The 14608-nt window shown below is 43.9% G+C and overlaps 1 long non-coding RNA gene and 1 pseudogene across 2 annotated transcripts in view; both read left to right on the top strand.

Moving 5' to 3' along the window:
• The window catches only part of LOC107516598, a 36775-nt gene that overhangs the window by 11418 nt on the left and 10749 nt on the right, over nucleotides 1–14608 (top strand). For both annotated transcript variants that reach the window (XR_001598333.2, XR_004950447.1), the window contains exon 2: nucleotides 2858–3115. This is a non-coding gene — a long non-coding RNA (uncharacterized LOC107516598). The remainder of the gene's footprint in view (nucleotides 1–2857; nucleotides 3116–14608) is intronic.
• LOC118601816 lies at nucleotides 13142–13260 on the top strand (annotated as a pseudogene).

Below are 14608 nucleotides of genomic sequence, written 5' to 3'. Positions count from 1 at the left end.
TATACAGAATAGGCAAATCTATAGAGCCAAAGTAGGTAGTGGGGTTTGGAGAAATGAGGAGTGACTGTTAAGGCCATGCGGCTTCTTTGAGGGTGATGAAAATGATCTAAAATTCATTGTGGGTGTTGTTGACATCTCTGTGAACATATTAAAATCCATTGAATTGTACCTTTCAAGTGAGCAAATTGTATGATATGTGAATTATATCTCAATAAGGCTTTTTTTTTTTTGAGGGTAACCCCAAGTCTGGCCCACACATTGACAACAACTAACACCACAAAACTGTGGAGCACCGCCCTTGCCACCTACATGTGGTTCTTCATTCCAATATTCCTCCCTCTGCAGGTCGCGGCCCTGTTTGCTTTGTTTTGATGTGACATTTTATGGCCACTTCCTTTCTTGAATTGTGAAGCACTATACAAGCTCAGACCAACTAATAGTTTTCCTCTTTTAGGATTGTTGTGAGGACTAAAAGAGTTAATATATGTAATGTACTTAGCATTGTGCTTGGGACATGGTAAGTGTACACTAAATGTTACCTATTATTATTATCCTGACCAAAAATTAGCAAATTTTATATTGTTACAGAAAGAATAGAGCCATGGCTTATGTGTTGCAATTTAGGTAGTTATTTGTATACTTTTGCAACTTCTGTCACATCCAATACATTTATTCTTCCCCTTCTGGAAGGTAAGGCGCGCACCTAACCCTATTACAACAGGCTGCAATAACATAGATGAACACTAGGGGACAACATGCAATTGCAATTCAACTCCATCCACTTGAAACTCAGACCAGAGGATATAAAATGTCTAGTATCAAGGGAAGTGAAATGTCTTCCTTCAATGTAGTGTATAGTAGTATTCTACTATAAGAGAGGAATGTTATTACTGTATCAGAGGGGTATAGCTTCTGAAAGGATCGCCACAGCATTACTCAGATCCTACCTACACAGAGAGGGCATTTAACTATTCCCTCAAATGCTGTGCACTCTGTAGAGCAGTTCTCATGAGGACACTTACCTATTCCTGTGAGCTGGTCCCTTTAATAGGAGTCTCTGATAGTCAGTGTTTGGGAGCCTACATCAGTGTAGCACTGCCTGGCAAAGCACTTTAACATAACATCTGGTCCCTGAGAGGGTCAGTTGTGCTTCAAATTCTAGGCTTCCTTGAGATTGCTGATGAGTTTCTATTAAGGTATGTGTGTCTCCACTTGACATGAGTCCCTTGAGGGCCGGGACCATACCCCACCTTCACCATGGTATCCCCAGATGTTTGCAGTCCTTGGCATGTCCTGGTGAAGCTGGATAAATGTCTATAGGACTAACCTGCTCCATGAACTGAAGCTAGAAAAAGGGGGACATTATGACCAACTTGGGCATGAACAAGGACATCCCCTCAGTGGGACTATCTTTAATTATTCTTTCATTTCCAAAGCAGTACATGCTCATAATGAAAAAAGCAAGCAAAAGAACATTCAAAATATTCATGTTCACATTCTCCCAAATCTGGGGGATACTTTAGATTCTTTTCAGCTTATGTCAGAGCATAATTGTGTGTGTGTGTGTGTGTCCGTCCGTGTCTGTGTCCGCATGTTTATGTATACAGTGTTTACATCTATGGCAGTGTGGAACATACTATTCCATTGTTTGATGATATTGTCTTTAACTCATCTTCCTCTTTTGGGAATTAATGCTGTTTCTAAATTTTTGCTCTTTTTAAGAGCAGTGGTAAATATCCTTATAACTAAACCTTACCCCCACATTCTTCATTGGTTCCTTAGGATAAATTCCCAGAAGCAGACTTTTTGGGTGATGGGTAATTTACATTGTTACCAACAGTGATAGTGCCCTTGATCAGATGAAAAATGTTAATTAAACATCACACCAGAACTCTATAATCTTATCTCAGTAGTGTCATCACCATTCAAAACATTTGGTAACCTCTGTGTTTGGTGGTCCAGGCTATGACTCACATAAGAAAATACATCTTATCCCTCATCTCGCCTTTAATCTTGGACTGTTCAGGGAAATTCTAATTTACCGTGGAAAAGACAAAGAAAGCAATCCCGGAGGATATTTGTGTAAATGTCCCACCAGAGTCAGAAGATGAGATAGAGAAATGCTTCTCACGCTGTTTGAGCAGAGAACACAGCCGATCGTGTGAGGTGCCCCAAGGGCTGGCTCTCGTGGTCTGTGTCCCGAGAGGACACTACTTTAAAAAGCAATGTCATTGCACCCCACGTACTCTCGAGGCGCCTCCCTCTTGATTCTTTTCCAGCTTAGAGGTGAGTTTGCGTGTTTGCTCACTGCTTTCACCCATCATTTTTCTAAGACTATTTGGGGATCAGAATGGAAATGACTGCTTCCCTGTCACCTGAAGACGCTTTACAGGTTGCAGCAAGGAAGTCCCTCGTGACCGATTTCTTTCTTGAAGTTTCCCAAATTCCTCTTTCTTTAGATCTTAAAGATATACACAAATAAAGAACTAAACATTTAAAAATGTATTTATGGCAATTTCTTCATGGGAGAGGAGGACGGCAGCACCTAACCAGGACTTAATCTTTTTATACAGAGAGGCTTAGGCATAGTTGTCAATTAATGGGGCGGGTGGGAGTAGAGGACTTTTTACTAAGATTATAAGTTTATTTGGAGAGGTCTTGGGGGAGGGACTGGTTATTTATGGAGGGAGAGGACTAACAGTAACTCAAGCCACCCCTTGGTGCTGCATTTATATTATTATAGTGCATGGAAATGCACAGTGGCTCTTGGTAGCCTACCATAAAGCCATAAGGCTTTGGGCTGATGCTATTCAAGGCCCTGCTTTTTCAGCCTTAACATCTCCTGCTCCTTATACAGACAGACCTGTGTGGATGCTCAACTTCCTCGTGGCCCAGCTACTACTCTAGCTTCTGCTGCGGCAACCAGCTTCTTGCACTTGTGGCCTGTCACCTCGCACTTTAGCTGCATGGAGAATTGCTCGCTTTCTGCCTGATGTCTCCCTGACCCTACTGTGGGACAGAGGACACACTTGCCTCCTGGTTGCCTTCTGGATGTATGAGGGACTTACCATGCCGCGGAGCACCGTTTCACGAACGGGAGATGGGGACTGGAGAGGTAAGACCTCCTTCCTCTGTTTGATGTGTGGGTAATTCTGAGCTTATTCTACCGAGCTGCAGATGCCCAGCTGAAAACACGCCCTCGTGTTGACTTTCCCTCCTTGCTTCCTTCCCTCTCCTCAGCCCCTCACCTCTGTTCCTTGGGGTCAGTTTCTCAAATACACTGCATCTAAGCCTCTTCTCAGGCTCTGCTTGCTGGGGAAAACAACAGTCACTGTCCTGTTTATGTTCTTGCTATTCATCTGTGCATTTCTTTAGTACTTACTTGGGGGCCATCTAGTATGTTCCCAAAATACAAGAAGGAATCAGACCCAGGTCTTACTCTTGAGGATTTAATGGTTTAAGGGAGGAGACAGACAGCTAAAAACTGGCAATGGAACGTGGGGAATGCTATTCCAGAGAACCAAAGAGCGGGAACACAGGTGATAGGTAGGACAAGTGATCTAGGTTGGTATCTGGGGAGGTTTCCTGGAGTGAAAAGTAATTTGCTGGAAGAAAGTGGAGAAAGAGTTTATGGGCTGATGGAATGGTCAGAGCACACAGAATCCCAAATACGGTTATGTTTGAAAACTGGGAAGTTCAGGGACTGGAGTGAAGGGTACCTAAGACAGTGTGTCGAAAACTGTGTACCTCCCACACCCTGAGAGGTCAGAGAAGGGGCCCTGAGTGGCTTCTTATTGTTGCTGACCTGGTTCTGTCCTTCTGAACTAGGTAGCCCTCCCCCCCAGGTGGTAGCTGCTGACCAAGGGTAGATGTCTGCAGAGATGGACTTAGGACAGGCTTGAGGCCTCGGTCTGCTGTGAATGTTCCTGGGAAACTAGGTTTTGCTTCATGTAGCCTCACGGTATGTGCAAGTTATTTTACATCAGTTTCTTGCTATTGAGGAGGGCCAGCATGCAACCAGTGTCTGAAATGGCTGGGAGGGGTGAGAGGGTCTATCCTTATCCCCTATGAGAAGGCTCACATGTCCACCCCAGAGCAGGTGGTGCAACCTCCTGCTTTTGTACGTTTCTCTTTTCTTTGCCATGAAACTATCCCGCAGTGGGGCTGTTGGTGTCTTTCCACTGACTGGTATCTCATTGTGGCAACCATATGGCTCCCAATTCAGGGACAGACCAGTGACTTTTAGAGTGGGGTAGACCAATTGATGGCTGGCCTACTCAAGCAGTTCGTCTCGTGGGGATGTAGAGTCAGAAGCAGTTGGTGGAGGGCAGAAGTTAAAGGAACCAGGCAGAAGCAATGGGATGAGCAAAGAAGAGCAGAGAGAAGCAGGGTGCTGATGAAAGGATGGGAAGAGAGGATGTGGCCGAGTCACAGTGATTCGGCAGTACCAGGAGCTATATGAGGTAGTAAGGCATCTCAGGAGAGCCTGGAGGAACTTTTCGTTTCTGAGCTGCATTCCAGACTCCAGAAGCCTATAAATAAGGATGGACTTGTGCTCCCAGGAACAAAATAGACACACTTTCCTATCCCCTTACCTGCCTTAACACAGAATAGTGTCAAGAGTTAAACTGCCTGGGTTGGTTTGAATGCTAGCCTTGCCACTTACTACTCTGTGAAATTTGGCAGGTAATTGACCTCCCTGTGCCTCAGTTTCCTCACTTGTAAACAGGGCTAATACTGGTGTCTACCACTTAGAGTTTGTAATGACTGAATGAGTTAGTGGATATAGCTACAGAGAAGAGCCTAGCACATATTAAGCACACGATAGCTAGGTAACAGGCTGGGCCTGGGAAGGACACTCAACTGGGTGATTGAGAAGAATATAAGGGACCGTGCACAGAGGTGTGAGTAAGTTGCAGGGACAGTGGTGGGATGATGGAGCATCCCAGGGCTAGTACCCTCAGGGAGACTTTTTTGTTCCTAGGCCTGATGGGGTGAGGGGAAGATTACTAGACACCCTGTGGGGCAGGAGTGGGGGTCATATATACCCCCAAGTGCTCTCTCCTCCCTTGCTCTGATCACTGGCCTGTACTCCCCTAAGACCAGTTCAATTGGAGGCCAAAGGGCAAGGCAGTTAGGTGGATGCCAAATGCAGAAGTCGGTCAGCCTGCCAAGCCCAGAGCAGGTGGTGTAGGGTGGGAGAGGGTAGGGCAGCAGTGCCTCCCAGCACAAATGCTGGCTAATGTGGCTGCTGCTGCTGTGATTGTTACAGCAAATGCCTGTCCCTTGAGGACTTGACCGATCTCCATTCCTTGTAAGCAAAACAGCCCGGCACAAAGAAGAGCCATCAGGGAGCACAAAGATGAGACCTGTGGGGCCCCTGGTCTCTGATATCAAAATATTCCATGCTGGCAACAGCTGGTCTCCCTCAGGAGCTGGTCAGAACTCTATGCAGACAGGGGCAGAGCTTTTTCCGCTTTGTATCCCGATTGCCCAGCACAGTACCAGGCACACGTCACTGAAGGCTCTATTGGGCCACAGCTGAAGAAACCTGTGAGAAACATAGTGTTGCCAAACTCAAGGGGTTCGCTGCTTGGGGTCTTCCACTCCAGAATGAGAGGTGGGTTGTCCTTAGGTAGTTTTATTTACTTGCAGCAAGTAAAAGAGACGGGGGATGCACATCTAAAGCTCTGTGTCCAGGTAGGAAGCTCAGCCATTGCTCCCATGTATTATTTGGTTAATTGCATGTTGATTTCTTCTTTGCAGTTGGCTAAACTTATTCTGTTGGGGTCCTCAAGTTCATCCAGTTACAGCTGCTTCTGTGAAATACTGTGCTACATTTGAACATTTAGTAAGAATAGCATTTAATAAGAACTGCCCAGAACTTAAGATCCTTGTCCCATCTAACAACTGGGCCTTTTAATATAAACCAAAAGCTGTTTGATTCACCCTACAGCCAACATGGAGGGATAATGACTCTTACAACTAATATTCGCTATATGTATCTATTAAAGTTTATTTTACCTAATCAAAAAGTGCCCCCATCCCAAGGAAGTTAAAAAAAAAAAAAAAAGATAAAAAAGCAGAACTCTTACAATCAACTGGTGGTGAGAGTTTTATTCTGCTTGGTCAGGGTAGCCAGCCTCCTGCAGGAACCAGCTCGTCTAGCTGACAAACACAAGGGGCTTTGGGCTCAGAATGCCGAGTCATGGCGAGTGGGCGCTGGCTGCTGTGGTGAGGCGGTTACTGAGGAAAATGCTGTGTGGTGAATGTGTTACTCATGTCAGCAAGAGGAAGTCGAAGGTGTTGCCTGGTTTGGGTCAGGGAGGAGGCCAGGCCCAGCCCAGGCTCCTCCCCAGCACCCCCGTTGTCAGTCCAGTTTGTGACCAACCCTGGCCTCTCTCAACTCGTTGACGCGTGACAAAGATAAGGTCCCTGTTGTTCAGGTGAGGACATTGAGGCTGTAAGTTCACAAAGCCTGTGCTCATTAAGAATGTCTGAATTTGAGCTCAGGTGGGCGTCTGCAGAGTCTGGGTTCTCAATCGTGTGTAACATTTCCCAAATGTAGGCCACCATTAGAAATTATGCCACTTCTGTGTATTGCTTGTATTATCATTTACTTAATGTTATTTTTTTAATTGACTTTTTTATACTTTAAACAACTTTCGTTTGAAAAGGAAGCTATCACCACCAAATGGGAGCTAGATTCCCCTATCGTAAATAAGGTAACTATCAACATAGATACAAGGAATCCCCCCTCCAGCCTGGCTGACTCCAAATTCCAGAGGAGAATGTTTTCAAAATAATTCCCTTTCCATGGATTGGTTGCCCTGAGAAGCCTCTCTCTTTTCTGTCCTCTGTTCCCTGTAAAAGCTGATTTGAAATTGGGTTGGAGCCAGGGGGTGCTGGTACCTGGTAAATGTTTAACAGCAGGTGCTGGAGATGAGGGGGACGAGGCTCCACTGAGTGGGTTGGGGTTGGTCAGAGAGAGGCTGCTCCTGCCTCTCTGCACATCTCCCCTGCTGCCTCAGCCCTGCAAAATGTTATCCAGTTCTCAAGGACTATTCTACATACCACCTCCTCTCTTAGGAAACATTTTCTCATCCACGTTTGAACTCTGTAGCAATTTGTATGTTCACTTACCTTAACTCGCTTTGTAATGACATCATTTAGGTAGTTGTAGTGACGTATTTTGTGTTATTGTACTTTGCCTCTGTCTTATGCTTTCAGACTTCTGCTAGACTGTAGAGTCTGTATCCTAGCCACATTTGCAGGCAGGCAGGGCTGTTGGAAAGGCCACAGTCCTGGGTTTGAATTCTATTTCTACCACTTGCAAGCTGTGTCAATTTGAGAAAGTTACCTAGCCTCTCTGAGCCTTGCTTTCTTCATTTATTAATGGAAATGATAATACTTACCTCAAAGTGTTTTGTGAGGATTAAATTATATCAGGTATGTACACAAGCACAGGACCAAGCACAGAGCAACTGATTGATGTGAACTGAATTGAGTAGAAACAGTTGAGGAGAAACTTGAAGGGCAAATATCATTAGCATAACTGAAAAGATACAGGAAAGAAAAGCGCCTACCCAGAGGTATCCCTTCCAGTTCCTGAGGGGACAGGTAGGCAGGTGGGTTGGCTAGGGAGAGGACAGCGAGTGCGCCACACTCTGGAAAGGACATCTGTTCACATTGTCAGCAGGAGCCACTGTAATTCTAGGACTAGGTGGCCCCGTACATTTGTTTGGTGAAGTGGAAACTCTGTCCTCTGAGCTGCAGCCTGCCTCTTACTTGACATCACTGTCCCAGGGACTGGAGTCCGTAACTAGAGCAGCACTTAGGGCTTGTCTCTCAGGGAAGTGGAGCTGGACAGATGTCAGGAAAATTTCACCCAGCTTTTAAGGGAGCCTGGAAAAACACCACAGCTTATTGAGAAACAAACCTCTCTGGTGCCTAGAATGTTCTATACTGAGTTGGATTCAATACCTTTCTCAGAGACAAAGCTGTATATGCACAGATTCAATCACCAGGGCCTTCTGAACATCATTTGCTTCAAACCTTGCTTTTGTTACAAGTTTTGAGGTTACAACCTCTCTCTCTTTAGTGTATTTTAATAGTGACTGCTTCCTGATTGTCTTAATTGTACGAGTAAATAATGTCCTTGAAGTTCTTATCTTTGTAAGGATTTTGCTTCTGGTGTTACTGCCTCTTTTTCCAGCATCATTCATTTTTTCTGCTTTTCTGGGTCATTTCCATTTGTATAATAACACGCTCTAGTGACTCCAACTTTAAAAGCACAAAAACCCATCACTCGATCTCACTATTCTACTGAAGCAACTGCTTCATTTCTCTACCCTTTGTCAGCGTAACTTCTTTTTTGAGTGTGTTCTTCCCACGATACATTTTCAATTTTTTAAATTTAATTAATTACTCTTTTATGGTGACATTGGTTAACAAAATCCAATAAATTTCAGCTGTACACTTTAACAGTAAAGCATATCAATATTTACACTGTGTCAGCATAACTTCTTAAAAGCGTTATGTGGAGTTCTGCCATCTTTCTTCACTACCCCTGTCCCACCCTCTCCCTAACCTGCTCTGCTCCAGGCTTCTGGCCCCTGCATTCCACACGCCTGATCCTGTCAACTCGCCGTGACCTCCATTGTCTTCTCAGCATAATTCAACAGTCTACTCATTTGTTCCACCGGAACCCGGTTTTTTTTCCCTAGAGATCCATGATAGCAGTCTCTAGGATGCCCCTGCCTCCCACCTTGACAGCCATTCCTAGAAGTCTCATTTCCAGGCTCTGGTTCCTCACGTGACCTCTAAAACGTTGGCAGTCCTGGGACATGGGCCTGAGTCCCACTCTCTTCTCTATCCCCATCATTATCCCAGGTCTTCTCATCCTACCGCACAGCTTAAATACCATGCATATGGGGATGCTCCCTCCCGCCCAAGTGATACTCCAGCCTCTCCTCAGAACCCCAGACTCAAACAACTGTCTGGTTGCTGCCTTCAACTATGTGTCTCTCTTGATTTCTCCCCTAAACTGACTCCCCCACTTTCCCTCATCTCCATAAATGGAACTTACCTAGTTGCTCAGGGTAAAAACCTAGAGGCGATCAACTCTGGTTCTTCCCTTTTTCTTATTCCCTCCTGCCTCCCCATCAAATCCTTCAGCAACTCATGTCACATCTACCTTTAAATACTAGCCCAAATCTGCCCATTTCTCTTTATCTCTGCCTCTACCCATCCTTGTCTATGCCATACTCATCTTTCATCAGGACTGATGCAATAGCTTCCTAAACGCTTCCATTCTTGCCCACTACAATCATTTTTCTTCACTGAGCAGTTAGAGTTAGTTTTAAAAATGTAAATCAGATTATGCGTTTTGTTAAAATTAATTTTAATGGCTTCCCATTGCACCTGGAAAGAAACCTAGACCTTTGGCTTTGGCCTCACAGGGCAAAGATCGAGCTCTTTAGTGACCTCTCCTTAGACCACTTCCGCCACATGCGCTGCGCTTCAGCTGCGCAGGCTGGTCTGCCTCCAGCCTTCTGCACTCACTGTTTTCTTGGTTTCCTCCACGTGGTTTTTACATTGATTTGCATTCCTTACCCTCCTCTGGCCCCTCAGTCTAAAGTAGCCGTCTGGTCATCTCTAGCACATCACCCCAATTATGGTCTCTGCAGAACACATCTTACTCTCTGATATTTTCATGTTTATTTTCTCATCTATTGTTGGGGTTCTCCACTTGAATGTATGTTTCATGAGAACAGGCACCTTGTCTGTTTTCATCTACTGCTTTATCCTCAAGCTGTCATATAAGGCCTGGCACACACTAGGTGCTGTCGGGTCTAGAGTTTTATTCTACCCCACTTCCAAGCTAGTAAGTTAGCCTTTCACTATTCCGTGGATGTGGGCAGGAGCCATGAGACTCCAGGGTCAGAAACGAAGGACTTTCTTACTCCCAGGACAGCAGGTAGCATGAGCGTCAGCATGTTCGTGTCGAGTTTTCCTTGCCTCTAGTTCTCACAGGGGAAACATTATTTGGGTCAGATGGAGACTGCCCATGTGGTGAGGAACACTGAACTTGGGGAATTGGTGACTTTTATAGGAAGCAGTAAGTACCTTCCCTTTGTCCCCAAGGGAGATTTTACTCTATCTCTCATCATTGCTCACAGACAACACAACCCTGAGAAATGGCCCAGGTAAAGAGCAGTAAGTCCTCGTATCCATGACATACACAGCAAGGTATGTAGGAGCATGAGCGCCTTACAGAGGAGTGTCTCCCAAGATGTGTGCTATAACTATTTATTGAATAAATGCATGAAACCTAGTATAATGACCAGGTACCAGGTATTGGTGCCTGCAGATGGACTCACCTGAGGTCAATAGCTGCCTGGAGTCCTGCCTATCACTTACCTTGGATTCTCTTTGACTAGTGCTCTTCTCAGCCCTATGATGCCTCACCTCTGCCTGCACTAACTGAAGCCAAATGCTTGCTGAAACTGGTAGCATCTTCTGTTACTTCCTGAACCAGATACTATCTTGTGCTTGGTAGATGGGGTTTCCCTCCAGTATCTGTGGCTGGCTTTGTCTTTTCAGATTTTGCCCCACTGCACCACCATATTGCACGGCTGTTAAATAGCCCAAGACTGGCCCCGTCCCAACACATGACATGAGGGGTGTTAGTGATGGCATTTTCTGGTACATACTGGATTTGTAGTATCAGGAGCATCTGCTACAGTTCTGTCACTACATAAAATGTATGCCATGAAATGACATTAAATTGACCTTTTGCATAATTGAGAGTCCAGACTTATGAATGTAAAAGTTCAAATTGACCATGCCCTGGTTGACATGATTTGTTGATGCTGACTGACCAGTAGAGCTCTCAGAGGATAAAGAAATATTTAAAGACCAATTTATTAACAGAAGGGTCCACAACTGTCAGAGAGTTGAAATGTTTACAATAGTCTACTGAGAACATACTCATTCTATAAACAAAGTACACGGGAAGTTAAATTGTATTCAGGAAGTTGTTCAGCAGGCACCGAATTAGATCCCAATACCAGGAGCTGACTAGGTGACTGGGAGGTTTAATAGCATCCTGCTTTGAGAGCTTGATGTACCTGTCTTCATGTTAGAAACATACCTGCCGGCTTGAGCCATATCCTCTTCTCCAAAGAGTTTTCGGTCATGAGCCAATCTTTGCCTCCTGGACTCTTCTTTTTCAGTTTTACCAGGGCTAATAATCAACATTTTTTTTTCTGTATTTTTCTTCCAATTATTTTCTATTCTTTTACAATACAACTAATATATAAACACATTTGTTGTAAATGATTCAAGCAAGACACACATATATAGAGAAAAAAACCATGAAAGTTCTCTGTCACATCTCTCTGCCATCTCCCTCTCCTGTCCCAGTTTCGATGGGACACTATGAAAGAAATGTGCTGGCATAGGGAAAGAATTGGACAAAAAACCCTCAAAACATGTCAGTGACTATATTAAGGAGAGGTGTTTGTGAGTGATTTTTATCTTCTTTATATTTTTCTGTGTTAAAAATTTTAAAACAATAACTCATATATTACTTCTATAATAAGAAAACATTTTTCCTTGAAAAAAGTCCCTGGCCTTTGGAATCCTCTAGCCATGGGTATGAGTGCTGGCTGTAGTCCTTTCTCTCTCTGGCTGTGCATTTGCTACTTTACATCTCCTTAAGCCTCAGTTTACCTATCTGTTAAGATGAAGGTTGTTATGAATAAAGTATGTGAAAGAACCTGACACAAGATCGTCACTCATCAAATAAATTTCCTTCTCGTGGGGAGAAAATGCATGTCACCCTGGTTCCTCTTTTCAGATCATTTCTAGATTTAAGTGTGAAATGTTTAAGAACCACAACATTATGAAGATACTGTATGCATACACGTGTGGGCATGTGCAAGAAGAAAAGGAAGGAAGTATAAGAATAAAACTGTTAAGAGAATGAACAGCTATGTAAATGTACTTAATACCACTGAACCGTATCCTTAAAAATGATTAAAATGGTAATTTTGTTAAGTATATTTTAACACCAAAAAAAAAAGTTTAAAAAAAATGACTAAAGGAGTGAGAATTCTTTTTTCCTTCCCCACACCCTTTGAGCCCTAGACTTTCTCTGATAAAAATGCAAAGTCACATTTTGTGTTTTCTTAGAGGTTCAGTCATAGTAAAGGCATTTCTCCAAGGGGCTGTTTCTGCCTGTGTTAATTTTTCTATTTTAGTAAATATAGGTGAAAATGCAGTGTGGAAAGTGTTTTTTGTGTATATGTTTTAAAAATATTAACTCAATGTGACCCCTGGCACAAGCTGGTTCTACAGTCAGGGCAGCAAGCTGGAGCAGGGTGGAACAGAGGGCCTAAGGACATTGGAATTGGGGGGCAAGGGGGAGCACATGGAGAGGAGACCCCTTTGACTTCCTTCTCTTTGACTCTCTTTCAACCTCTTATCCCCGTATCCTTCATCATATTCCTATCGCAAGTTATATCAACCCATTGGCTCCACGCTTGGAGGATACGCTGGGGGATGGAATTCTGATGCTTCGGGCTTTACTCCTCCGATAGCCATCTGCTGCTCCAAGTGGTCTGACTTGAGGAGTCAGAGTAGCCACAATTTATCAGGGTCCTGCTGTGCGTAAGCGTTCTGTCTTCTGTGCTTCACTTATATCTTTCTCACAGCAATCCTCTAAGATGGGAGTTATTATCTCCATTTTATAAATATGAAAACTGAGGCCCAGGGAGGTTAGTGATTTGCCTAAAGCCTCACTGCTAATAGGTGGCAGAATCAGGATTCAAATCTCAATTTGTTTATTCTTTAAAGGCCATATTCTTTTCATTATACTCTGTAGGTCACTTCAGTTGTTTTAACTACAGTATAAAACAAGAGAAAAATAAAAGCAAATAAGGCAGTGAGTTGGACTAGATCAGTGCTTCTCAACTCTAACTGCACATTGGATTCCCCTGGGAAGCTTTAAAAAGAATACAGAAGATCAGGCTTACTGCCAGGGATTCAAACTCAGGTCCTGGTAGCTTTAAAACTCCCCAGAAGATGCTAAGGGGACAAATGTGTTGAGAACCCTGGTCTAGACCAATGCTTCTCACTCTATGGTCATGCCACCCTGAACATGCGCAATCTCATCTGATTTCAGAAGCTAAGCAGGGTCGGGCCTGGTTAGTACTTGGATGGGAGACTACCTCGGAATACCAGGTACTGTAGGCGTTTAAAAAAAAAAAAAATAGACCAGTGCTTCTCAAACTCAAACTGCATCCAAATCATCTGGGATTGTGTTAAAATGTAGATTCAGTGGGTCTGGAGTGCGGCCTGATGCTACATTTCTAACAAGCTCCCAGGTGATGCTGATGCTGCTGGTCCATGGACCACACTGTGAGTAGTTAGGGTCTGAATGATCTCTAGGGTTCTGTCCCCTTCTAACACGCTGACAGTAGAGAAAGCAGTTCCAAAGCACAGGTGTTCTATTCTGTATCCACCCTATATCTGCATCCCTATATCCTGTTCATCCTTATTTGTTACAAAGAAGTAGTATTTCTGTTGGTGGTCAAAAGATGTGAAAGTCAGACACCAATAATGATGCGTCATACAACATGGTGAAGGGGCATGGACTCTGCAATGTGTTCACATTTCAGTGCTATTGCTTACCAGCTGTGTGAGTTTAGGCAAGTTACTTCATCCTTCTGAATCTTAACTTCCTCAACTCCAAATCGAGGCGAATAAATCTTTATCACATTGGGACATGGGGAGAATTAAATGGGTTAACAGAAAGTACTTTGCACCAATAGGTGCCCAGCAGATGGCCACTGCTGTTATCTTGGTGGACTTTGTGAGCCAATCTCATCTTGTGATACAGTTAGTTCCCTGCTGCTCAGAGGAACCTTGATCTGTATCCTCTGTGTGGATCATCGAACACAGAGCAGAGTCTGCCTTTGATCTGAATGTCAGGTGATCCTATAACATAAGAAATTTCAGAGCATAGAGCCAGCATTTCTGTCCTTACCCAGAGAATGACAGGGGCAGAAAAACCCTTTGTTTCCCCTCTTCTCTAGGTTATTAGATTATCTCTGCATCTCTGTTCCTTGCCTACCTGTGGCAAATTACCCAGTGATTTTTGGTATGAAAACAAAATACTAACTCTTAAATTGTTGGTGTCAGTGCTATTCTCAGACTAACTGTTGGTAGTAATTTATTCAATCAGATATTGAGTGCCCAGAAACCATTGATACAGGGACAAACAGAAACTTCATAATCTCTCTTATTCTGGAATTTGTCCAGAGCAAGCAGACATTGAGCAAATAAAATATACAACTGCAGTGGTGGAGAGTGCTATGAAGGAAAATAATAGGAACCTCTGAAAGAAAATATTGAGAGCTTCTGACACCATCAATTTTCATTTACAGACAGGCTTCTGATTGCCTATGCGCAGATTGGATCGAAGCGGGGTTGGTGGGAGAAGGATGAACAGGAGCGCTCACTGTGGTCCAGATCTGGGTGGTGGCACAGCAGATGGAGAGTTGATGAAACCAAGACCGGGAGCAGGTTCCCTTCGTTGGCC

Source organism: Rousettus aegyptiacus, unplaced genomic scaffold (assembly GCF_014176215.1).
Source record: "Rousettus aegyptiacus isolate mRouAeg1 unplaced genomic scaffold, mRouAeg1.p scaffold_m13_p_4, whole genome shotgun sequence".
Taxonomy (NCBI): Eukaryota; Metazoa; Chordata; class Mammalia; order Chiroptera; family Pteropodidae; genus Rousettus; species Rousettus aegyptiacus.
The sequence above is the reverse complement of the archived record's forward strand: the minus strand, read 5'-3'. Positions and strand labels throughout refer to the sequence as shown.